This window comes from Ammospiza nelsoni, chromosome 25 (genome assembly GCF_027579445.1).
Source record: "Ammospiza nelsoni isolate bAmmNel1 chromosome 25, bAmmNel1.pri, whole genome shotgun sequence".
Classification (NCBI taxonomy): Eukaryota; Metazoa; Chordata; class Aves; order Passeriformes; family Passerellidae; genus Ammospiza; species Ammospiza nelsoni.
In genome coordinates this window covers 5,678,416-5,702,952 of record NC_080657.1, presented here as the reverse complement: position 1 = coordinate 5,702,952, position 24,537 = coordinate 5,678,416, and the positions used below count along the sequence as shown (strand labels likewise).

The 24,537-nt window shown below is 52.2% G+C and overlaps 1 protein-coding gene across 1 annotated transcript in view; it reads left to right on the top strand.

Annotated features, from left to right (window-relative positions):
• The window catches only part of HIVEP3 (HIVEP zinc finger 3), a 165,807-nt gene that overhangs the window by 5,792 nt on the left and 135,478 nt on the right, over positions 1 to 24,537 (top strand). The window contains exon 2 of the mRNA XM_059488674.1: positions 24,443 to 24,512. The gene's annotated coding sequence lies outside the window, so the exon portion shown is untranslated. The remainder of the gene's footprint in view (positions 1 to 24,442; positions 24,513 to 24,537) is intronic.

The following is a 24,537-nucleotide window of genomic DNA, read 5'->3' as shown; positions in this document are numbered from 1 at the left end:
TTTTTGGACAGAGTTTTGCCCAGAAGACACAATTTTTAGAGCAGGTTGGTAGCTTCTGCCACGTGGAGTCTGTGGGGCATTGGGATTTGAGATTGTTGGGATTTGGGATCATTGGGATTTAGAATCGTTGGGATTTGAAATCACTGGGATTTGGAATCGTTGGGAATTGGGATCATTGGGATTTGGGATCATTGGGATTTGGGATCATTGGGATTTGGAATTATTGGGAATTGGGATCATTGGGATTTGGGATCATTGGGGTTTGGAATTATTGGGATTTGGGATCATTGGGATTTGGAATTATTGGGAATTGGGATCATTGGGATTTGGGATCATTGGAATTTGGAATTGTTGGGATTTGGGATCATTGGGATTTGGAATCATTGGGATTTGGAATTATTGGGATTTGGGATCATTGGAATTTGGAATTGTTGGGATTTGGAATTGTTGGGATTTGGGATCATTTGGATTGGAATCATTAGGATTTCTCAATGGATAAGAGAGCAATGAAAATGAATAGGTGGGGATGAGACCTCTTCCAGCAGGGAGGTGGGTGGAGGGTCATGCTGTGGCTCAGGCTGGTGGCACAGCCCCATGCCATGGGGGCTCAGCCCTCCTGCAGTGCCAGCTGTGGCTCTGCTGCAGCAGGGATCCTGCACAAGGGGGGAGTTTTCCTCTGCAGCTCCAGGGCTGCTGCAGATGGGCCTGGGCTCCCTCTGGCCATGCAGGGCAGCAGAAAGCTGCTCCTCTGGCAATGCAGGGGGCAAAGGCTGCTGTGCTGTGCCAGGCTCAGATTGCATCCAGGCAGGAATGCTTGGCTCCTGCCCTGGGCGCAGCATCTGCCCATGGGATGCTGGAATTGGATCAGCCCTGCAGGGACACTCAGTGGCCATGGAGAGCAGAGATCTCCTGGAGGGAGGATTGGCTGTGGGAGAGATGAAGAAAACTGCCCCAAGCACAGCAGAGAACTGCCCCAGCTCTGACAGGTGGGCACAGAACACACAGCCCAGATAAATCTTGCATTTCCAAGCCAAGACACTCCTCCAGAGGGAATCCAGAGCCGTGGTTGGTATCTGTGAATGTGCCAGGGCTGGGGAGGGCTGTGAAAAGCAGAGAGCAGCTCCTAAAATCCCTTCTCTTGGTGGCCCAGAGGGTGCCCAGACTCTGAGGTCACAGAGATAAAACGAGGGAGTTGTTGGTGTTTTTGCATTCAGAGTTATGAAACTCCTGTTTGAGTGGACTGAAACTCTGGACAGCTGCAAGGAAAGGAGGCTCAAACTGGGTGTGAGACATGGATGGAGCCCAGAAAAGATGCTGAATTTGAATTCTCTGCTACTGTAAGCAAACCGTGGCAGGTTGTGGTGCTGGGAGAGGAGGCAAAAAAAAGTGAACTCCAGGTTCTGTTTGCACTGAAATATTTTTGGGCATGTTTGGGTTCTTTGCTGTGGCAACCAGAGGGGTTATTTTTAGAATTTCTCCCAAGATGCTTCTCCGTGCCTCACTGAGCTGCTTGGAAAGCGAAGCTGTCCCAGGGGATTTCGAGTTGAAATGAGCAATAATTCTGAAAAACTCCGAAAGATTTTGTTCTTTAGAACTGAGCAGATCCTGTGTGAAATCCTTCTGGCTGTGTGTCCAGCCTGGACGTCCTCCTGGGCATTCCCAAATTCCAGCTTTTAGGAATGGAAAGGCTCTGCTTTCATTTGGGAAACCCTGACTACAGAATTAAACCAGGGATAGATATTATGGCAGCTTGGCTTAGCAGTTCCACGGAGTAATCCCAAAATATCCGTTGGCATTTGCAGCCCCAGCGTTCCTGGCCCCGAGCCAGGGAAGGGCCTCCAAGCCTGACCCAGCCAAGATCAGATCCCTGTTTTCCTGGGGAGTTCCATCAGGGAAGGGAGCAGGGGTTTGGTTGGGATTTTGGGTGTAATTCTATGGCAAAAGTCGTTCATGGAATCCTGGAATTGTTTGGGTTGGAAGAGGTCTTAAAACCCATCCCATCCCATCCCATCCCATCCCATCCCATTCAATGGGCTGGGACACCTTCTACTGTCCCAGGCTGCTCCAGCCTGGCCTTGGGCACTGCCAGGGCTCCAGGGGCAGCCACAGCTGCTCTGGCAATTCCAGCCCCTCACAGGGAAGAATTTCAGCTCAAAATCCTCCAGGATTTCCTAAGCTGTCACTGGGATATTTCCACCTTCCAGTTTCCAAATGCAAAGTATTTGGAGTATTAAGGCTGGGGCATTTCTTCCTTTGGGAAGCATCGCTATGCTCCATAAGGCTCAGATCCCAAAAGAACAAAATCAATCCTGAAGGTCCCAAAGGCAAATCCAGCAGGGAAGGGGAAGCTGCTTTTCCAAATGTCATCTTTCATATTTTATTGTCTTTCACCCTGTCTTGGTTTGAACAGCCAGGTGTCTGCTGAGGAAGGCAGGAGCCTCCCCTGAAATAGAACCCCTCCCTCTGAATTATTATAAATTTGAAATTGAAAAGCTCTTAGGCAAAGATAAGGGAATAGGAATAACAGTTCTGTACTAGGAAAATTGAAAATACAAATGCAATAGTACAAACAAACCCTGCCAGAGTGGGAGAAGGCTGGTGGCACAATCCATCTTTGGGGAGGAGGTTTTGGGTTGGGATCTCCTGGAGGGGTGACCAAGTGTCTTGGTTTGAACAGCCAGGTGTCTGCTGAGGAAGGCAGGAGCCTCCCTTGAAATGGAAAATGCAAATCTCCTCCCTCTGAATTATTACAATCTTGAAATTAAGTGGCTCTCAGGAATAGATATGGGAGAAGGAATAACAGTTCTTTACTAGGAAAATCAAAAATACAAATGCAATGGTACAAACAAATCCCTGCCAGAGTGAGAGCGGGCCCTGGCACGCTGTGGCTCAGGCTGGTGGCACAGCCCCATGCCATGGGGGCTCAGCCCTCCTGCAGTGCCAGCTGTGGCTCTGCTGCAGCAGGGATCCTGCACAAGGGGGGAGTTTTCCTCTGCAGCTCCAGGGCTGCTGCAGATGGGCCTGGGCTCCCTCTGGCCATGCAGGGCAGCAGAAAGCTGCTCCTCTGGCAATGCAGGGGGCAAAGGCTGCTGTGCTGTGCCAGGCTCAGATTGCATCCAGGCAGGAATGCTTGGCTCCTGCCCTGGGCGCAGCATCTGCCCATGGGATGCTGGAATTGGATCAGCCCTGCAGGGACACTCAGTGGCCATGGAGAGCAGAGATCTCCTGGAGGGAGGATTGGCTGTGGGAGAGATGAAGAAAACTGCCCCAAGAACAGCAGAGAACTGCCCCAGCTCTGACAGGTGGCACAGAACACACAGCCCAGACACTTCTTCCAACCTAAAACCCCCCCATAATCCCTTAAACACACTGGCATGGATTGGGAAAATCCATTGGGAAAACCAACAACAGCCCTTTCTCCACAGCCTGCTCAGGAACACTTTGTTTTTTGGGGTATCTTGTTCCTCTCTTGGAATTTTTTCCAGGCTGCTCTGCAAAGTGTTTCCAGGTGCGTGTGGACAAGGCAATTCTCTGTCTGCCCATGGTTTTGTCAAGGGCTCTGTTATTCTTTGAGAATTTTAGAAAAAAAAAAGGATGAAAATGTGCAGAGGAGCATCCACAGATGGTCAGGTTTGGAGGAAAAGGTTTCCTTATCTCTGTATATTGATGAGTTATAGAATCACAGGATGGTTTGTGATTAAAAACGATTTCATTCCAACCTCCCACTGGCTGGAAATCCTTAAAGAACACCAAATTCCAAACCCCAGGGGTTTGATGGACAGGCGAAGTTTGGAAAACCTTAAAAATCGTCCAGTTCCAAACCCCAAGTGTTTGATGGACCAGAGAGGTCTGGAAAACCTTAAAAATCGTCCAATTCCAAACCCCAAGGGTTTGATCACCCAGAGAGGTTTGGAAAGCCTTAAAAATCACCAAATTCCCAACCCCAAGGGTTTGATATCTCAGCGGGGCTTGGAAAACCTTAAAAATCACCAAATTCCAAAGCAGAGGGGTTTGATATTCCAGAGAAGCTTCAAATCCAGGGATTTCAAATCCAGCCCCAGATGGGCAATCAAAGACTGGGGTAATTTAGGCATGTGGAGGCCAAGGACTGGCACAGGGATTTAAAATACATTTCAGTATTTGGGTCTTGAAGAAAACGAGCAGCAGAGCTGTTAAAATTCCCTGTGAGCAGTGGGGCATCCTCAGGAAACCTGAGCCACGTTGTTAAGAGAAATTTCAGGGGGTGGGTTTGCCTCAAGGTGTTAAAGCAATACCGGCATGGATCACCCAGGGAAAATGAGGGAAAAATCAGGAGAAGGATGTGATGTCAACGTTAGTAACAGGGAGCATTCAGCTCTTGAGACATTTTACTTTTAACAAGATTTATCCCCAGAACTCGTTGTTGTTTTCAGTTATAATCCAGCCCTGTGCTCTGTTGTGCAGCCATAGAAGCAATTAGAATATTATTTGTTTATTCTCCCCGCTACTGTTGTTTATAGGAACAAAAATCAGCTTCTCCCAGCCAAGCAGCCAGGCAGATTTTTAAATTCTTTTTTATTCAAACCCATGTGACCAGTTCTGATTTAATCTTGCAAGATGCTGCAACTTTTAAACTCCACAGTTTTAACAGCCTCATTTGCCATTTCATGTTGATGCAGATAAACAAAATGGCTTTAATTTTTCCTGGTTGTTTGCTTGTTTCTTCTCTCCTTATTATTATCATCATTATCATTATACCACAGAAGCAAAATTATGGAGCGGAATAAACAGCATTTTCCAGCAGTCAGGTGGGGCAGGTTCATTTTCAGGTCTGTTCTGGGTACAGAAAATAAAAATCCACGCTCTGCATTGGGAATATTGAAAGCTGGAGGCTCCTGTGGAGCCAGGGTTGTGCAGGTGGAGTCAACAGAATCTGAAATCTGTGACAAATTCATTCTTCATGGAAGGGCCTGGAGGGGCTGGAGAGTGTCCAGGGCAGGGAATGGGGCTGGGAAGGGCTGGAGCCCCAGGAGGGGCTGAGGGAGCTGGGCAGGGGCTCAGCCTGGAGCAAAGGAGGCTCAGGGGGCCCTTGTGGCTCTGCACAGCTCCTGCCAGGAGGGCACAGCCGGGGGGGTCGGGCTGTGCCCCAGGGAACAGGGACAGGAGCAGAGGGAACGGCCTCAGGCTGGGCCAGGGCAGCTCAGGGTGGGCACAGCAGGAATTTCCCCATGCAAAGGGGGCTCAGGCCTTGCCAGGGGCTGCCCAGGGAGCTTTGCAGTGCCCATCCCTGCAGGTGCCCCAGCAATTCCTGGAGGTGGCACTCAGAGCTCTGGGCCGGGGACAAGGTGGCATCAGCTGGGACTCGATGTCCTTGGAGCTCTTTTCCCACCTCATCTCTGCATCCTGAACACCAGAATCCCAAAGGCTTTTCCCACAAGGGAATATCCATCCAGTGCAAGCCCAGCAGCAGAGGTGTCCCTGCCCCAGCCCCTTCTGGCAGGGAACATTTCCTGTTCCCCACAGCTCCAAACCCCTCACACCAATAACAGAAAGTGATTAAAATCCCATTTTTGCATATTGGAGGAAAATTTATTCTTAGAAAGGGTGGTCAGGGTTTGGCAGGGGTTGCCCAGGGGGGTTTGCAGTGCCCATCCCTGGAAGTGCCCAAGGAATTCCTGGAGGTGGCACTCAGAGCTCTGGGCTGGGGACAAGATCAGACACAGCTTTGACGATCTTGGAGATCTTTTCCAACCTAATTCATTCTGTGGTTCTGTGACTCATCACTGTTGGATCTGTCTGTCGTGTTGTGGGATGGGGAATTCTGGAATTGTTTGGGTTGGGAGGGACCCTAAAATCCCACCCAGTGCCACCCCTGCCATGGCAGGGACACCTCCCACTGTGCCAGGTGCTCCAGCCTGGCCTTGGGCACTGCCAGGGCTCCAGGGGCAGCCACAGCTCGATGAGAAAATTTGGGCATCACAACTCAGGGGCAAGGCTGAAAGAGACACAAAACCTGTCCTGGGGGGTCCTTTAGGAGGGCAGAGCCCCTGCCCAGGGGAGAACCCTGCTCACAGCCCAGGAAATGTGGCTGGGAACCTCTGGTGGGACAGTGGCCTCTGGGAGCAGGGACATTTGTCACCTGCTGGCTGGGCTGGCCCCGCAGCCACAGGGAAAGGTTTGCTTGGACAAACAGCACAGAAAATCAGTTTTCCCTGATAAACTCTGCAGTAAGCATTGCTGGCATGAGTGGGAACAACAAATCTTGGCATTTATTGAGAGGGATGTGGAGGATTTCTATAAATCAGAGCAGCATTTCCTTATCTCCCTGTCTTGATGAGTTATAGAATCACAGGATGGTTTGGGTCAGAGGGACCTTAAAAAACATCTCACTCCAACCTCCTGCTGGTTAGAAATCCTTAAAAATCAACAAATCCTTAAAAATCACCAAATCCTTAAAAATCACCAAATTCCAAACCCCAGGTGTTTGATACCCCCGAGAGGCTCCAAATCCAGGGATCTGAAGGTCGCTCTGAAGACCCTCGTGGTGTCCAACCCACCAAAATTCCATCAATCCCATAAAAAGGTGCAGAGGATACATTTGTCTGGTTATTTAATCTGCTCAGAGAGTGTGGGAGCACGTGGCCTCTCTCAGACATGTAAAAACACCCAGCCTGTTAACACAGTGCATAATTAAGCCCTGGAATTCATTGCCAATGAAAATCTCGCCGTGGATTTTAATAACGTTTTCAAAAAAAAAAAAAAAAAAAGAAAAAAAGAGAGACAGCCACGTCTTTTATTAATAAAACGAGACACGGCTGTGTTCTGGGAGAGGGATGAACCAGCCAGGCTGCTTCAGGTACAGCCCTACATGTGCAAGTCGAACCCTGCCTTGCCTGGCAAGGCTGATTTTGATTTTTTTTTTTGTATTTTTCTTTTTTGCTGGAGATTCTGCTCTGATTCGCACCTGTTCTGTGCCCAGGGAGGTGTTGGCAGAGCTGAGATTGAGATTGAGGGAGGAGGGGATTAAGGAGCTGCTCAGATAAACCTCGGCTCAGCTGAGGCACTTCTGGGCCATTTCAGGTCACGGTTCAGCATTAAAAAAACCCCAAAGGTGTCGATTCCTGCAGCCCGGGGGTGTTTTTGGAGCGGGTTTTGTCTGCAAATAGCCCAGCCTGGGGCTGGGAATGGCTGCGAGGCTGGGGCTGCCCCTGACAGCCCTAAGGACAGCTGGAGGAGGAGCAGGGGAGAAACCCGACTGCAGCAACCTCAGAGCGTTCCAGTCCCTGCTCTGGGCTGGGGTCACCTCAGGAAATGCAGGGGGGGAATGATGGGGTGAGCCTGGTGTGGCACTGGCTGGCCAGGGACAGTTTTGCTCGGGGATTCCTTTTCTCTCTCCCTGTGGCACTTGGGGGGTGCTGTGACCTGGCCATGGCTCCTGGGGTGCCAGCCATGGTGACAGAGGCACCGACTCACAGCAAGGGTTGGGGGGATCCTAAATCCCCTCCAGTGCCATGGCAGGGACACCTCCCACTGTGCCAGGTGCTCCAGCCTGACCTTGGGCACTGCCAGGGCTCCAGGGGCAGCCACAGCTGCTCTGGGCACCCTGGCACAGCCCAAACCTCTCTAACCAGGCCTTGCCAGCCTACAAACCCCCTGTGGCAAATGGCACTGGGGGCACCTGGAACCAGCCAGGCAATCATTCTTTCCTTTCCTTTCTCCCTTTGCTGCAATGGGTTTTGGTGCTGGTTTCCATCCTTGATTGAGGAATGTGAATGCCAGAGTGGTTTGGGTGGGAAGGGATCTTCAATGGCAGCTGATTGCAGCCCAGGGACACCTGCCACTGTGCCAGGTGCTGCCAGCCCCAATGCCCAGCCTGGCCTTGGGCACTGCCAGGGCTCCAGGGGCAGCCACAGCTGCTCTGGCAATTCCAGCCCAGCCCCTGCCCACCCTGCCAGGGAACAATTCCCAATTGCCAAGATCCCATCCAGCCCTGCCCTCTGGCACTGGCAGCCATTCCCTGCCTCCTGTCCCTCCATCCTTGTCCCCAGTCCCTCTGCAGCTCTCCTGGAGCCCCTTCAGGCCCTGCAAGGGCTCTGAGCTCTGCCTGGAGCCTTCTCCTCTCCAGCTGAGCTGCTGCTCCCCGCTGGGTTCTGCCATCCTGGGGGACAAACTCAGACAGGGCAATTCCTCCTGATTCCACTCCTGGGATTGTGGAATCACTGAATACCCCGAGCTGGACCTGGGAGCTCCTGGCTCTGCCCTCCCACCCACGTGGCGTTTGGGTGAGATTCACACTTTCACCAGCTGGAGAAAAGAAAATTTTCCACCTCTTTTAAATCTTCATTTCAGTGTTTTTGCTGCTTACAGAAACTCATTCTCAGAAGGGGAGCAGTGGTAAAGAATTCCCAAAATCTCCTGTCTCATTGAGTTTCAGGTTTCTGGGATGTTTGAGAGCCACCTGAGAGCACCTGAGGAATGATCTTCATTCTGGGAATGGCAGCAGCCCAATGAGCCCTTCCAAAATTCCACCTCTGTCCCTCTGTAATTCCACACTCTGTCCTGAGTCTCAGCCCTGAAAAGGGGGAAGAACATCCTGAAAGTTCCCTCTGTGCCCCAGCACCCTCCCCATGGCTGTGAAATCGACCCCTGAGCTGGAGGTGAGGAGGAACAAGAGAGGAACCTCAGGAATGTCACCTGCCGGTTGGGAGTGCCATTGGGCAGGATGAAACAGCCTTATAAATGTGATTGTCTGGCAAAAGATTTTGAGAATATGGAAACTCTAAGTGAGATTGAAGTGAAAGCAAGCTTTGAGATCCCTCAGGTACTGAACAACTGGAAAACAATGGCATGGCCAGCTGAAGGTGATCCCCTTTGGATCAAACAATCCCCTCTGCTTGCAGACAGGCCCAAGGCTCAGAGCAGACCCTGCCAGCTTGGCAGAAGGGCCCAAAGAGGAGTTTTTAGGGTTTAAAATGTAACCCAGTGTGGGAATGTAATGATTCTTAGAGGCTGTATGGAAATGATGTAGGATTTGTAGCTTGTACTAGATTGGTTAGTGAGAATGAGAATATTCAGCACAGAAGAAGATTTATGGTATTGGAATGGGAACTTTGCACTCATACTCTTAGCTCTTACTTTTCTATGCTTTTACACTCTTGCCTCTTGTCTCAGAGCTCTTGCTTTTTACGTTCTTACCCCTTTTACTCTCTCACCCTCTCACCCTCTCTCCCCCTCTCTCTCTCAGCCTGCTCTGAGCTGTGGCTGGCAGCTCCCAGCAGGGCCCTGCACCCAGGCCCTTTGCAATAACCCACAAGTTCCCAGCCCTGGCTGCAGAGATCTCTGCTCTCTGTCCATCCTACCCCCGACACTCCAACACATGGGCACAGGGTGCCAAAGCATCATTAATTGCTGCCATATCAGAAATTAAATTCCAGCCTCTGCAGTGCTGGTGGGGAGGTCTCTGCAGAGCTCCATTAGCTTCATTCACCTTTCTCTTCCAAGACAGTTCCAGCACTAATTGAGCAGAATTCAACCCAGCTTCCCCTCCTGGTAATGTGGGTTCAGAGCTCATACTTGACCTGCTCTGCTGGCAGGGCAGGGAGCTCCAGCAGCCGCTGCCTGACTGCAGCCTGTAATTACAGATTTCAGCCTGTGAAGGAAAATTTGAGGAGCTTTCTGTGCTGAGTTGAAAGTGTGAAATAATAATAAATATATATATCTAAAAGGAAAAAAAATCCAAGCAAGTCTTTGAAACATCTGAACAGAGTCAGGGGAGGAAGCTCAGAACTTCAAGGCTGGTGGCACAATCCAGCTTTGGGGAGGAGGTTTTGGGTTGGGATCTCCTGGAGGGGTGACCAAGTGTCTTGGTTTGAACAGCCAGGTGTCTGCTGAGGGAGGCAGGAGCCTCCCTTTAAATGGAAAATGCAAACCCTCTCCCTCTGAATTATTATAAATTTGAAATCAAAAAGCTCTCAGGCAAAGATATGGGAATAGGAATAACAGTTCTGTACTAGGAAAATTAAAAATACAAATGCAACGGTACAAACAAACCCTGCCAGAGTGCGAGCAGGCCCTGGCACGCTGTGGCTCAGGCTGGTGGCACAGCCCCATGCCATGGGGGCTCAGCCCTCCTGCAGTGCCAGCTGTGGCTCTGCTGCAGCAGGGATCCTGCACAAGGGGGGAGTTTTCCTCTGCAGCTCCAGGGCTGCTGCAGATGGGCCTGGGCTCCCTCTGGCCATGCAGGGCAGCAGAAAGCTGCTCCTCTGGCAATGCAGGGGGCAAAGGCTGCTGTGCTGTGCCAGGCTCAGATTGCATCCAGGCAGGAATGCTTGGCTCCTGCCCTGGGCGCAGCATCTGCCCATGGGATGCTGGAATTGGATCAGCCCTGCAGGGACACTCAGTGGCCATGGAGAGCAGAGATCTCCTGGAGGGGGGATTTTATGAAAAATCCTTTTGCTGTGATTGTTTCTCCTGAGAAGCTGGAGGCCTCAGGAACAAAATGTAAACATTGATTATCTGCTGCTGTGGAATGCAACAGGTGCATCCGTGATTGGTCTCACGTGGTTGTTTTTAATTAATGGCCAATCACAGTCCAGCTGCCTCAGACTCTCTGGTCAGTCACAAGATTTTATTATCATTCAATTCCTTCCTTTCCTTGCAAGCCTTCTGATGAAATTCTTTCTTCTATTCTTTTAGTATAGTTTTAATATATCATTTTCTTTTAATATAATATATATCATAAAACCAACCCCAGCGCTGGGTTTAGGATTTCCTGCCAGTTTAGTGTTTGCTGCAGTCCCTTGGCTCAGAGCATGAGAGGGGTCTTGATACCTCCCGTTCAATGTGTTTATTTGAATTTATTTTTGTGTGTGGCCTGAAGCCTCCATCTCCTAAATTTTTAAGTTATCACCTTGTGTTCGGAAGGGATTTTTGATTTGTTTCCTGGTCTAAAATGTTTGGGATTTTTTTTTTTTTTTGCTGTGGCATTCATTAGTGAATGATGTGCAACCAGAATGTGCATAATTTTACATGTATTTATTTTATATATATTTTTTATAATTTATGTAGATATAATTTATATATAAATTATTAAAATTTACTTTATATATATTTATATTATATAAAATATATGTTCTTTATTTTATCTATATTTATTTTTATATATGTATATACAGATATATATTTATTTATAAATAATAAAAATAAAACCACAGTGAGGGTGGCCAGGTGACACTTCCAGGAGTGTGAAATAAATGCCCTCACATCCTGTTAAAAACACAGGGCTGGGCTCTTTCCCCAGGAACTGACAGAACCAGAGCACACAGCCTGGAGCTGCCTCAAGGGAAATACAGGCTGGATATCAGGAAAAGGTTTTTATGGAAACAGTGATAAAGTTCTGGAATGTTCTGCCCAGGGAGGTGGTGGAGTCACCATCCCTGGGGTGTTTAACAAAGCCTGGATGTGGCACTGGGTGCCAGGGTTGAGTTGAGGGGTTGGGGCTGGGTTGGACTCGATGAGCTTGAAGGTCTCTTCCAACCCAGAGATTCTGGGGATTCTGTGATATTGGGAATTCTGTGATTCTGTAATTCCTCCCTCTCCAGCTGGGAATTCACCCCTCTCCCTTTGCAGCCAGCAGAGTGAAAAATCCAGTCTGTGATTCACCTCCTTGAGATGAGGATGTTGCACTGAAGTGAATCCACTCCAGAGCTTCCTGCACTAAAGGAGGCGTGAAGGAATTCTCCTGGACCAGTGCGGGTGGGATCGGTTCCAGCAGGGAAGCACGGGACAGGCTCTGGGGTATTTTCACAGGGGATAACTCGGCCTGGGCTGGGCAGATTGGGAGGAGGTCGCAGGGCTTGAGCCCCCCCAGCCCCTCTTCGCTCTGGATTTCAAAGGGTTCCTTTGTGCCATGGGCAGCTGGGGGGATTTCAGGCAGGGAGGAGGAATTCCAGGCGGATCTAAGGGATCCTGGGGTTTGGAGAGCCAGTGGCAGGTGAGGGATGGGAGCTGATGCCACGCCCTGCTGTCCCACTCTGCTGTCCCTGCCCTGTCACTTCCCCTTTCTCAGAATTCCAAATCCTTAAAGCTGGAATTTCCAATTCTTCTCGTTGGAAAAGCCCTCTGAGACCAAGTCAAACCATCTCCTCGAGGTTGGAATTTCCAGCTTAAAGGTTGGAAAAGCCCTCCAAGGTCAAGTCCAACCATCTCCTCCTTTAGGTTGGAATTTCCAATCCTTGAGGTTGGAAAAACCCTCCAAGGTCAAGTCCAACCATTTCCTCATCCAGATTGGAAAAATTCTCCAAGGTCAATTCCAATGATCTCCTCCTTCAGGCTAGAATTTCCAATCTTTCAGGCTGGAAAATCCCTCCAAGTTCAAGTCCAACCATTTCCTCCTTCTAGATGGAATTTCCAGCTTAAAGGTTGGAAAAACTCTCCAAGGTCAAGTCCAGCCATTTCCTTGTCCAGATTGGAAAAGCTCTCCAAGATCAACTTCAATCATCTTCTCCAGGCTGGAATTTCTAATCTTTAAGGCAGGAAAAGCCCTGCAAGGTCAAATCCAACCATTTCCTTCTCCAAATTGGAAAAGCTCTCTGAGATCAAGTCCAACCATCTTCTCCAAGCTGGAATTTCCAATCTTTAAGGTTGGAAAAGTCCTCCAAGATCAAGTCCAACCATTTCCTAGTCCAGATTGGAAAAGCTCTCCAAGGTCAAGTCCAACCATCTCCTCCTTCAGGTCGGAATTTCCAGTCCTTGAGGTTGGAAAACCCCTCCAAGGCCAAGTCCAACCCACCCCCAGCACCACCACCATGGTCAATAATTCTATTTTTCTTCGTTTATTTTAAATCTTTTCCTGAATTTTGGACTTCAGGCCAAGCAGTTCTGAGCCAGCTTTGTTTGTGTAGGCCCAGCTTGGTGCAGGAACTGGTTGTGTCCCATAATTATCCAGTTTATGAATTAAACCCCACAGATTCACAGAGGCTGTGCTGGGCACATCTTCTGACACATCAAAGACCTGAAATCCTCACTTGGAAATGAAAAAAAAAGCAAACGTAAATGACTCAACTATAAAATTATGGTTGTTGCCTGAATGATGCATTTTCCCCCTTTTCTGGTGTTTTTTGGCAATTTTAGGGTGTTTTGAGGCGGTATAAGGATGTTTAAGGCAGTTTCAGGGTGTTTTGAGCCAGTTTTAGGTTTTTTTCAGGCGGCTTTAGGTTGTTTTAAGGCAGTTTCAGGGTGTTTTGAGCCAGTTTTAGGTTGTTCTAAAGTGCTTTTAGGCTGTTTTGAGGCAGTTTTAGGGTGTTTTGAGGCAGTTTTGGACTGTTTTGAGGCAGTGTGAGGGTGATTTCAGGCAGTTTTAGGGCATTTTTAAGTCAGTTTCAGGCTGTTTTGAGGGGGCTTTAGGCTGTTTTATGGCAGTTTTAGGGTGTTTTGAGGCAGTTTTAGGATGTTTTTAGTGTTTTTAGGCAGTTTTAGGGTGTTTTTAGGGCAGTTTTGGACTGGTTTTGAGGCAGTGTTAGGGTGATTTCAGGCAGTTTTAGGGCATTTTTTAGTCAGTATCAGGCTCTTTTGAGGGGGCTTCAAGATGTTTTATGGCAGTTTACGGGTGTTTTGAGGCAGTTTTAGGGTGATTTCAGGCAGTTCTAAGTTTTCTTTTTGCACATTTAGGGAGTTTTTAGGTGGTTTTAGGGAATCTATCAATGTTTTGGTCCTTGAGGAATTAAGAGCCAGAATTCCCAGCCCCATCCAGGCCTTGTGCTCCCCCATCCCACGGCACAGCCCCACTCAGGCTGAATTTTGGGATGAATCCTGTGATGATTTCTGATGATTTATCCAACACTTCCCATGTCATTTGGTATTTTCCTCCTTCCTGGGCCTTGTGCACCATGAAGTGCCCCATTTAAAAGAATCCAGGGATAAATTCCAGCTGGGAGTCACTCCCTGGGAATGAATGGGCAAATTGTTGGGAAAATTTCCTGTTTGTCTGTGTCCACCTGGATGAGACTGGGGGAGTCAGCCCAGTGGTCTGGGTGGCCAGAGGGGAATATTGAAAATATTTAAAAATATATGAAAATATGTAAAAATATATAAAAATAATAAACTGAGCTGTCAGTTCAGCTGGGGCAATGGAAAAATCCTGGTGTGAGGAGAGGGAAGGGAAGGGAAGGGAAGGGAAGGGAAGGGAAGGGAAGGGAAGGGAAGGGAAGGGAAGGGAAGGGAAGGGAAGGGAAGGGAAGGGAAGGGAAGGGAAGGGAAGGGAAGGGAAGGGAAGGGAAGGGAAGGGAAGGGAAGGGAAGGGAAGGGAAGGGAAGGGAAGGGAAGGGAAGGGAAGGGAAGGGAAGGGAAGGGAAGGGAAGGGAAGGGAAGGGAAGGGAAGGGAAGGGAAGGGAAGGGAAGGGAAGGGAAGGGAAGGAAAGGAAAGGAAAGGAAAGGAAAGGAAAGGAAAGGAAAGGAAAGGAAAGGAAAGGAAAGGAAAGGAAAGGAAAGGAAAGGAAAGGAAAGGAAAGGAAAGGAAAGGAAAGGAAAGGAAAGGAAAGGAAAGGAAAGGAAAGGAAAGGAAAGGAAAGGAAAAGGGAAAGGGAAAAGGAAAGGGAAAAGGAAAGAGAAAGGGAAAAGGAAAGGGAAAAGGAAAGGGAAAGGGAAAAGGAAAGGGAAAGGGAAAAGGAAAGGGAAAAGGGAAAAGGGATGTACTGGAAGGTGTCTGTGTCCTTTCCCTGGTGCAAACTGGGCTACCCAAGCTGAGGGCCCTGCAGGTGCTCTCTCCTGCTCCCTGGGATTTCCCAAGCTGGATTAGGGCTGGGAAGCTGCTCAGCTTCATAAACCCACTAATAATAGGATAAGAGGCTGCTTAAAGCCTGGTAAGAGCTGAGTGCAGCAGTGCAAAAACATCACCTGGGGCTGCTCACCCCCAGGGGAATTCCCGGGTTTCCAGCTGAGCCTGGTCCATGCTGGGCAGCCTGGGGGGCAGGCGGGGACCTGGGGGACCCTGAGCAGGAGCCAAGTGAACCAGGCAGGACCTGGGTGACCTTGTTAGGTCCTGAATGACCCTGACAGGAGCTGGGTGACCCTGGCAGGACCCAGATGACCCTAGCAGGACCTGGATGACTCCAGCAGGACCTGGGTGACCCTGGCAGGAGCTGAGTAACTCTGGCAAGAACTGGGTGAACCAGGTGGGAGCTGGGTGACCCTATCAGGACCTGAGCAAACCTGTCAGGACCTGGGTGACCCTGGCAGGATGTGGGTGACTCCAGCAGCACCTGGGTGACCCTGGGCAGGACCTGGGTGACTCTGGCAGGAGCTGAGTGAATCAGGCAGGACCTGGGTGACCCTGGGCAGGGCTGGGTGACTCTGTCCCCTGTCAGGACCTGGGTGGCCTTGTCCCATGTCAGGACCTGTGGCTGTGTCCCCTGTCAGGACCTGGGTGGCCTTGTCCCCTGTCAGGACCTGTGGCTGTGTCCCCTGTCAGGACCTGGGTGGCCTTGTCCCCTGTCAGGAGCTGTGGCCCTGTCCCCTGTCAGGACTTGTGACTCTGTCCCCTGTCAGGACCTGTGACTCTGTCCCCTGTCAGGACCTGTGACTCTGTCCCATGTCAGGACCTGTGGCTGTGTCCCCTGGCAGGACCTGTGACTCTGTCCCCTGTCAGGACCTGGGGACAGCCCAAAGCAGGGGGCACAGCCAGCCTGGCTCTGCAACGCCCAATTGTGCAGCTCCATCCCCGAGCTCTCACCCCCTGGGATTACTCAGACTCGGCTGCAGCCTCAGCTCCCACCATCTTGTTTGACAAATGTCAATTCTGAAGGGGTAAAAAAAAAAAAAAAAACCCCAAAATTAATTAAACAATTTCTCTGAGACCGAGTTTCAGATTTAACATGGAGCAGATGCTCGGGCTAAAATTAGCACAATGATTCCTCGTGCCTGCCACTTCCCAGGCCATGTGGCTTCCATGGGAGCCTTGGAATATGAACCCAACTTTGCGGGGATTTTTTGAGATCATTGAAGACTCTCCCTCGTGGTTCTGAGATGTTTAATGAGCACAGGGAGGTTTGGAGTTAAGGGATTTTGCAGATGTGGGAAGTGGGATGCAGAAATTCTGAGCTGTCTGAGGGATGGAGGGTCTTGGGCTGCCAAAGGAGCACTGCCCTTAATTAGGGGTATTAATTACTCTTTGTTTGCCTAATTGCTGATGGATGGCTGAAAAGGGGCTTGGGCTTCTGGGTCCAGACTATTCCAAATGAGCCCAGCTCAGGAAAGGGGCCAGGAGGGATTCACAGGAGCAGGGGGAGCTCAGGGGCTGTGGGTGAACCTGGAACTCCTGAAGGTTCTCATTTCCCACTCAGAGATCGACAGCTCAGGCTGGAAAAGGTGAAATTTATCTCAAATGTGGTGAATTCACAGGTTTCTGCTGCTTCAGATTTCCCAAGGGGAGAGGTGATGTGGGAAGAACATTCTCTGTTCCCCTTCAGGCAGGAGTGGCAGTGCTCAGGCTTGGGCTGTGGGGCTTTAAAATGACAAAAATCTTCATGGAATGGTTTGGGTTGGAAGGAACTTAAATCCCAACCAGTGCCATTCCCAGGGACACCTCCCAGGTGCTCCAGCCTGGCCTTGGGCACTGCCAGGGCTCCAGGGGCAGCCACAGCTGCTCTGGGCACCCTGGCACAGCACAAACCTCTCTAACCAGGCCTTGCCAGCCTACAAACCCCCTGTGGCAAATGGCACTGGGGGCACCTGGAACCAGCCAGGCAATCATTCTTTCCTTTCCTTTCTCCATTTGCTGCAATGGGTTTTGGTGCTGGTTTCCATCCTTGATTGAGGAATGTGAATGCCAGAGTGGTTTGGGTGGGAAGGGATCTTCAATGGCAGCTGATTGCAGCCCAGGGCCACCTGCCACTGTGCCAGGTGCTGCCAGCCCCAATGCCCAGCCTGGCCTTGGGCACTGCCAGGGCTCCAGGGGCAGCCACAGCTGCTCTGGCAATTCCAGCCCAGCCCCTCCTCAATTCCCAGTTCCCGAGATCCCATCCAGCCCTTCCCTCCTTCACCTTAAATCCATTCCCTGTGGGTCCTGTCACTCCAAACCCTTGCAGAAAGGAAAACTAAAAAGTAACAAAATTCACAGCAAAGTGCAAATGTTGTGTTAAAGTGCTTCAGTTTAACACAGGAGGGGCTGGATGGAATTCTCACACAGAGCCAGACACAAGCACATTGAAGGTTTTGGGTTAAAAAATGCTGTAGTTTTTTAAGATTTATCTTTCCCCGGGTCCTTCACCCTGCCCATGACACCCTCAGTGCCCTGGGGTTGATCTCTGTGCCTTGACACCCTAAAGGTGTTTTTTAGGTAATTTTCCCTCAAACAGCACAAATGGCCTTTCAGGGCAATCCACACAAAGGTGTTTGCCCGGTGCTGGTGGCTTCTCTTGGGCAGAAAATTGTGGTTGTGCTTAAATTGGCAAATGAAGGCCCAGGACCTCTGGAGACTCCTGCTCCTGCTGCAGGGGCAGGAAAACACGGGGTGAAGCTCAGGCCACGCTGACTTTTGTGGAAATCCTTTGTTAGAAACGGTTTGGCCAGTAAAGGGACAGTGCTGAGGGGCAGGGGGGTTAAACAACCACATCTCCCTCCTCACCCGAGCTCAGAGCCTTTTCCTCCCCATCCCTCACCTCAGCCTGGCCCAGCCTGGGCAGAAATTACCCAGTGCCTGAAAAGGCCTCTGTCAAACCCTCCCCACCTCTCCTGGTGGGTTTTTTTTTTTTTGAGTTTTACTCATTTTTCCACTCTTTGTGCTGCACAGCAGCTCCTTGGAGCGCCCTGCATGTTTCCAGCTGCTCCCAGCCCGTTCCTCTCCTCCTAAAATCCATTTACAGAGCCTGGAAATGCTGCCAGGACTTGCAGCCTTTCCATCCACAGGGCTGCAGAGCTGCTCTTGGGGTAACCTGGTGGGAAGGGAGGTTCCCAGCAGAGAGCTGGGAATGCAGTGTGGGAGCTGGGAAGTTTCCTTTTAGTTCTCCCACGGATTTCCTGTGCAGCCCTCAAGGAGCCCCTGCACCTTCCTGGGTCAGAGCCTTCCCACACGGGGAAATGTCTGGGGATGTACAAATCCTGTGGGGCTGGGAGGGCTGGGGAGGAGAAGGCTCCAGGCAGAGCTCAGAGCCCTTGCAGGGCCTGAAGGGGCTCCAGGAGAGCTGCAGAGGGACTGGGGACAAGGATGGAGGGACAGGAGGCAGGGAATGGCTGCCAGTGCCAGAGGGCAGGGCTGGATGGGATCTTGGCAATTGGGAATTGTTCCCTGGCAGCGTGGGCAGGGGCTGGGCTGGAATTGCCAGAGCAGCTGTGGCTGCCCCTGGAGCCCTGGCAGTGCCCAAGGCCAGGCTGGGCATTGGGGCTGGCAGCACCTGGCACAGTGGCAGGTGGCCCTGGGCTGCAATCAGCTGCCATTGAAGATCCCTTCCCACCCAAACCACTCTGGCATTCACATTCCTGAACCAAGGATGGAAACCAGCACCAAAACCCATTGCAGCAAATGGAGAAAGGAAAGGAAAGAATGATTGCCTGGCTGGTTCCAGGTGCCCCCAGTGCCATTTGCCACAGGGGGTTTGTAGGCTGGCAAGGCCTGGTTAGAGAGGTTTGGGCTGTGCCAGGGTGCCCAGAGCAGCTGTGGCTGCCCCTGGAGCCCTGGCAGTGCCCAAGGCCAGACCAGAGCCGGAGTCACCATGGTGTCACCAAGTGCAGGTGCTGAAGGTCCTTAAGGAATCCCAGGGCTGCAGCCACACCCTGGATCCCCCCAGAGCCCTCAGGACTCTCAGCCTCCCACACCTCTCTTATAAACAGTGGAACTGGGGCTGTTTCTCGTCCAGAGAGGTTCCCGTGGGAGCTGCCCAGCCCCAGTGCTGGGATCAGGTCCCAGCTGGAGCTGTGCACTGCCCTGAGACAGGAGCAACCAGCCCCAACACGGCACCAGGAGAGGTTTAAGTTGGATGTCGGGGGAAAGTTGATTTCCTGACAGGATGGTCAAGCACTGGAGTGCCCTGCCCATTGGAGTCACCTGGAAGTGCTCAGGAAACGTGGATGTGGCACTTGTGGACAGGGGTTAGTGGTGGGTCTGGCAGTGCTGGGTTAGTGCTGGAATTTGATAATTTTGGAGATGTTTTCCCACCTTAATGACTCCAGGACTGGCCAGAAGCAGCTCAAGGTTTGTCACTTGGAGGCCACAAACCCTGGGCTGAGCAGGAGGCCTCGGAATGAAGGGATTGGGAAGGACAAGAAACCCAGGTGCTTCATCGGACTGGACTCAGATATTTGTGTGGACATGGAATAAGTGAAATACCACTGAAGAGCATGGAGAGAACCACAAGGAGCCCAGGCAGAAGCAGGAGCAGCCACCAAAGAAATCTGTCCTTCACTCCATGTCCCCAAGGCAGTGACACCTCAGGGGTTGTGTAAGAGCCCCCAGCGCCCTCAGCAGCTCCCCAGGCTGGGATTTCAGCAGCCCAGGCACACAGAGCAGCTCCTCCTGACACATCCACGCTCTTCCTTCCTTTTTTTATTTAATTTCTGGCAGATGGAGATGAGCTGAGAAAGGGCTGGGAGGAGCTCTTGTGAAAATGTGGAAGGGAACCCAGGGAGAGACTGCAGCAACTCTGCTCCCATCAGCTGCCTCTCCTGGGGAGACACAGTCCCAGGAATTCACAGCAGTCACAGAATCATGGAATATTTGGGCTGGAAGACCCTAAAGTCCATCCAAGGCCACCCCAGGGACACCTCCCACTGTGCCAGGTGCCCCAGCCTGGCCTTGGGCACTGCCAGGGCTCCAGGGGCAGCCACAGCTGCTCTGGGCACCCTGGCACAGCCCAAACCTCTCTAACCAGCCCTTGCCAGCCTACAAACCCCCTGTGGCAAATGGCACTGGGGGCACCTGGAACCAGCCAGGCAATCATTCTTTCCTTTCCTTTCTCCCTTTGCTGCAATGGGTTTTGGTGCTGGTTTCCATCCTTGGTTGAGGAATGTGAATGCCAGAGTGGTTTGGGTGGGAAGGGATCTTCAATGGCAGCTGATTGCAGCCCAGGGCCACCTGCCACTGTGCCAGGTGCTGCCAGCCCCAATGCCCAGCCTGGCCTTGGGCACTGCCAGGGCTCCAGGGGCAGCCACAGCTGCTCTGGCAATTCCAGCCCAGCCCCTGCCCATCCTCGCATCCAGGAATTGCTTCCCAATATCCCACCCAAATCTCCCTGTTTCCAATTTGAATTCCACTCCAATTCCATTCCCTGTGTCCTGTCCCTCCATCCTTGTCCCCAGTCCCTCTCCAGCTCTCTCCCTCTCCAGGAAAAAAATCCAAGGATAAAAGCAATAACAATCCAAGCATACAGTGATTAATATCAAAACCCCCCAAAGTCCAAACACAGAAATAATCCAAATCAACCAGGGCCAGGGAGGAGCAGCAGGGGAGCAAAATGAAACAAATAAAACCTCTTTATCCCAGGCTCTGATTCTCCTTTCTGGCCGGAAGGAGAGCAGCTGAAATTGGGTGTGAAATGGGGCTGGTGAGGAAATAGCTTGTAGGAAATGCTTGTAGGAAATGTGCTATGGGGCATTTCCTTGGGTTCAGCACCCAGAGCAGTTTGAGGGGGCACTTTGGGGGGTGTTGGCTCTGGGGATGATTTGAGATGAGCCAGGCTGGTGTTTTAATAGATTTATTCATTCTCCTGCAAAGCAACAGGGACAGCTCTGGGGTGCCCATACCTAAAAGCACATTCTGTGAGTTCCTCTTTTGCTTTTTCTTTCCATCAGACATTTCACCCCAGCTGTTTTAGCCCTTAACCCCGACTTTATCAAGCTGAAGTCAGATGTGAATGCAGCCACTGAGCTGGGGGTGATGGATTTTTTTCTCTTTTCAAACATTTTTGGTGTAGCAGAGCAGGGGAGCTGAGATGGGCCAGCTCTGGGGTGCAGCTGCTTCCCCAGGGAATATTGGAGCAGGTAGAGCCCAGAGAGCAGCAGGGAGTTCTCAAACACCTCCTGAGGGGCTGAGCACAACAATCCTGCCCAGAGCTCTCGATTTCCCCAGGTCCAGCAGGGTTTTACTGACCACAGGCAGAGGAGCAGGAGCCTTGTGCTTATAGAAAATGTGCTATGGGGTATTTCTTTGGGTTCAGCACCCAGAGCAGTTTGGGGGGTGTTGGCTCTGGGGATGGTTGGAGATGAGCCAGGCTGGTGTTTTAATAGATTTATTCATTCTCCTGCAGAGCAAAGGGACAGCTCTGGGGTGCCCACCCCAAAAAGCGCATCCTGTGAGTTCCTCTTTTGCTTTTTCTTTCCATCAGAGAGACTTCACCCCAGCTTTTCTAGACTTAACCCTGACTTTATCAAGCTGGAGTCAGATGGGAATGGGGGTGATGTTTTTTGTTTTCCTCTTTTCAAACATTTTTCGCGTGGCAGTGTAGATGTGCCAGCTCTGGGGTGCAGCTGCTTCCCCCAGAGGATACTGGAGCAGGTACAGCCCAGAGAGCAGCAGGGAGTTCTCAAACACCTCCTGAGGGGCTGAGCACAACAATCCTGCCCGGAGCTCTCATTTTCCACAGGTCCAGCAGGGCTTCAGTGACCACAGGCAGAGGAACAGGAGCGTTGTGCTGAGTAAGCAGATGTCATTTAAATGTAAACACAGCCTGGCTGCAGGGCTGTGCTTCTGCTTTCTCCTAAAAAAACCACCCAGGCTGCGTCTTCCCAGCTGCCTGGAGCACCCAGGGGTGTCTGGCTCTGTCCTCAGAGCTCAGTTTTGGCTGCCCAGAGCTGGGATCCTGCGTGGGAATTGCCAGGGAATTCCTTTGTGTTCCCTTTTTATCCCAAGGGCTTTGGCTTCCCTTTGTATGGGAGTGATCACAGAATCCTGGAATGGTTTGAGTTGGAAAGAACCTCAAACCCCACCCAGTGCCACCCCTGCCATGGCAGGGACACCTGCCACTGTGCCAGGTGCTGCCAGCCCCAATGCCCAGCCTGGCCTTGGGCACTGCCAGGGCTCCAGGGGCAGCCACAGCTGCTCTGGCAATTCCAGCCCAGCCCCTGCCCACCCTGCCAGGGAACAATTCCCAATGGCCAAGATCCCATCCAGCCCTGCCCTCTGGCACTGGCAGCCATTCCCTGCCTCCTGTCCCTCCATCCTTGTCCCCAGTCCCTCTGCAGCTGTCTTGTAGGCCAACTCCAGACACCAAAAATCCATATCCAAAAAGCGATAACTATCTGAGCACAAAGTGATAAATATCAAAACCCCCAAACTCCAAATACAGAAACAATTCAAGCCAACCAACCGGGGAAAAAAGAAGGAGAAAAAATTAAAAATTCAAATCAAAGCCTGGGATGTGTTTAGGGATCCATCAGGCATGGGGGTGGTGGGCAGGAACCTGGAGCTCCCTGCTCTGGAAACCCTGGCGGGACTGGGTTGTCCTGGCTGTCCCTGGCTATTCCCACTGTCTCTGGCTGTCCCCAGTGTCCACAATGTCCCCACTGTCCCTGGCTGTCCCCGCTATCCCTGGCTGTCCCTACTGTCCCCAGTGTCCTGGTTGTCCCTGTTCTTCCCACTATCCCATCAGTTCCCAGTGTCCCCACTGTCCCTGGCTGTCCCGGCTGTCCCCGTTTTCCCCAGTGTGCCCATTGTCCTCAGTGTCACCACTGTCCCTGGCTGTCCCTAGTGTCCAGGCTGTCCCCAGTGTCCCCACTGTCCCTGGCTGTCTCCGGCTGTCCCTGGCTTTCCCCAGTGTCCCCGCTGTCTTCAGTGTCACCACCGTCCTCATCACTGTCCCTGGCTGTCCCCAGTGTCCCTGGTGTCCCCGCTGTCCCCAGTGTCCCCACCGCCCCTCCCTCAGCCGCGAGGATGCTCCGGGAGAGGTTCCCGGTGTCCCCGGGCGAAGCTGCCCCGCTCCCAGTGCCGCATCCCGAGGGAAGGGCTCCGGCAGCCGGGAGGGGAGGGCAGGGGAGCGGAGGGGAGCGGAGGGAGAGGGGAGGGCAGGGGAGCGGAGGGGAGCGGAGAGGGGAGCGGAGAGGGGAGCGGAGAGGGGAGGGCAGGGGAGCGGAGGGGAGCGGAGAGGGGAGCGGAGAGGGGAGCGGAGAGGGGAGCGGAGGGGAGCGGAGGGGAGCGGAGGGGCTCCCTCGCCATGCGGTGCCGCGGGCAGCGCCGCTGCGGGAGCGCCGGGAGCCGGGGCAGATGGCGAAGGACGAGGACGAGGAGGAGGATGTGGGGGAGGAAGGCGGCGGGAGGGATGGGGAAGGAAGGAAGGAAGGGAGGGAGGGGGCAGGGAGGCGGCGGGAGAGCCGCGCTCAGAGCCGGGCCCGCAGCGCTGCCTCGGCCGCCGGGACCCGCCGGCTCCCCCGGGTCCTGCAGCAAGGAGGGATGGGAACCACGGCTCGGGCCGTGGGAAGGGCTGTGGAGAGCGGAGGGCAGCTCGGAGCCGCTCCTGTGTCCGGCCCGGGCGCGGCAGCGCCGGAGCATCCCCGGGGATGGAGAATTCCCGGGGCTCGGGGGTCCCCAGAGCTGCAGGGTCACCCTGGCCGGGGGATCCCGCTGCTGGAGGAGCCCCAGAACTGGAGGATCCCCAGAACCAAAGGATCCCTGGGGCTGCAGGATCGCTGGAGCTGGAATATCCCCAGGACTGGAGGATCCCTGTATCCAGAGGATCTCTGTATGCAGAGGATCCCGTGTCCAAAGGATCCCTGCCTCCAGAGGATCCCATGGTTAGAGGATCTCTGTGTCTAAAGGATCCCGTGTCCAGAGGATCCTGTGTCCAGAGGATCCCAGTGTCTAAAGGATCTCTGTGTCCAGAGGATCCCTGTGTCTAGAGGATTTTTTGGCCAGAGGACCCCATGGAAACAGGATCCCTGTGTCAGGAGGATCCCTGTGTCTAAAGAATCCCTGTGTCCAGAGGATCCCGTGTCCAGAGAATCCCGTGTCCGGAGGATCCCGTGTCCAGAGGATCCCTGTGTCTAAAGGATCCCTGTATCCAGAGGATCCCGTGTCCAGAGGATCCCTGTGTCTAAAGGATCCCTGTATCCAGAGGATCCCGTGTCTAAAGGATCCCGTGTCCAGAGGATCCCGTGTCTAAAGGATCCCGTGTCCAGAGGATCCCTTGGTCTAAAGGATCCCTGTGTCTAAAGGATACCGTGCCCAGAGGATCCCTGTGTCTAAAGGATCCCTGTGTCTAAAGGATCCCTGTGTCCGGAGGATCCTGTGTCCAGAGGATCCCGTGTCCGGAGGATCCCTGTGTCTAAAGGATCCCTGTGTCCAGAGGATCCCTGTGTCCAGAGGATCCCGTGTCCGGAGGATCCCTGTGTCCGGAGGATCCCGCGGCCGCGCGGAGCCCCAGCCGCCGCTTGACAACAGGAAACAATGTGGAGTGAATGGAAAAAGGGGGAGGCGCTGCCCGAGCGACTTCCCTTGACATCACTGCCCAAATAAGGAGCTTTAAACCAACCTTTTCTATTGCAGCGCGGCAGAAGATCCCCCTGGAGCCGCGGGGTCCAGCCTGGCGCCGGCAGAGCCATGGGGGCGAGTGCAGGTAACGCCGAGCGCGTCCCCGGGCC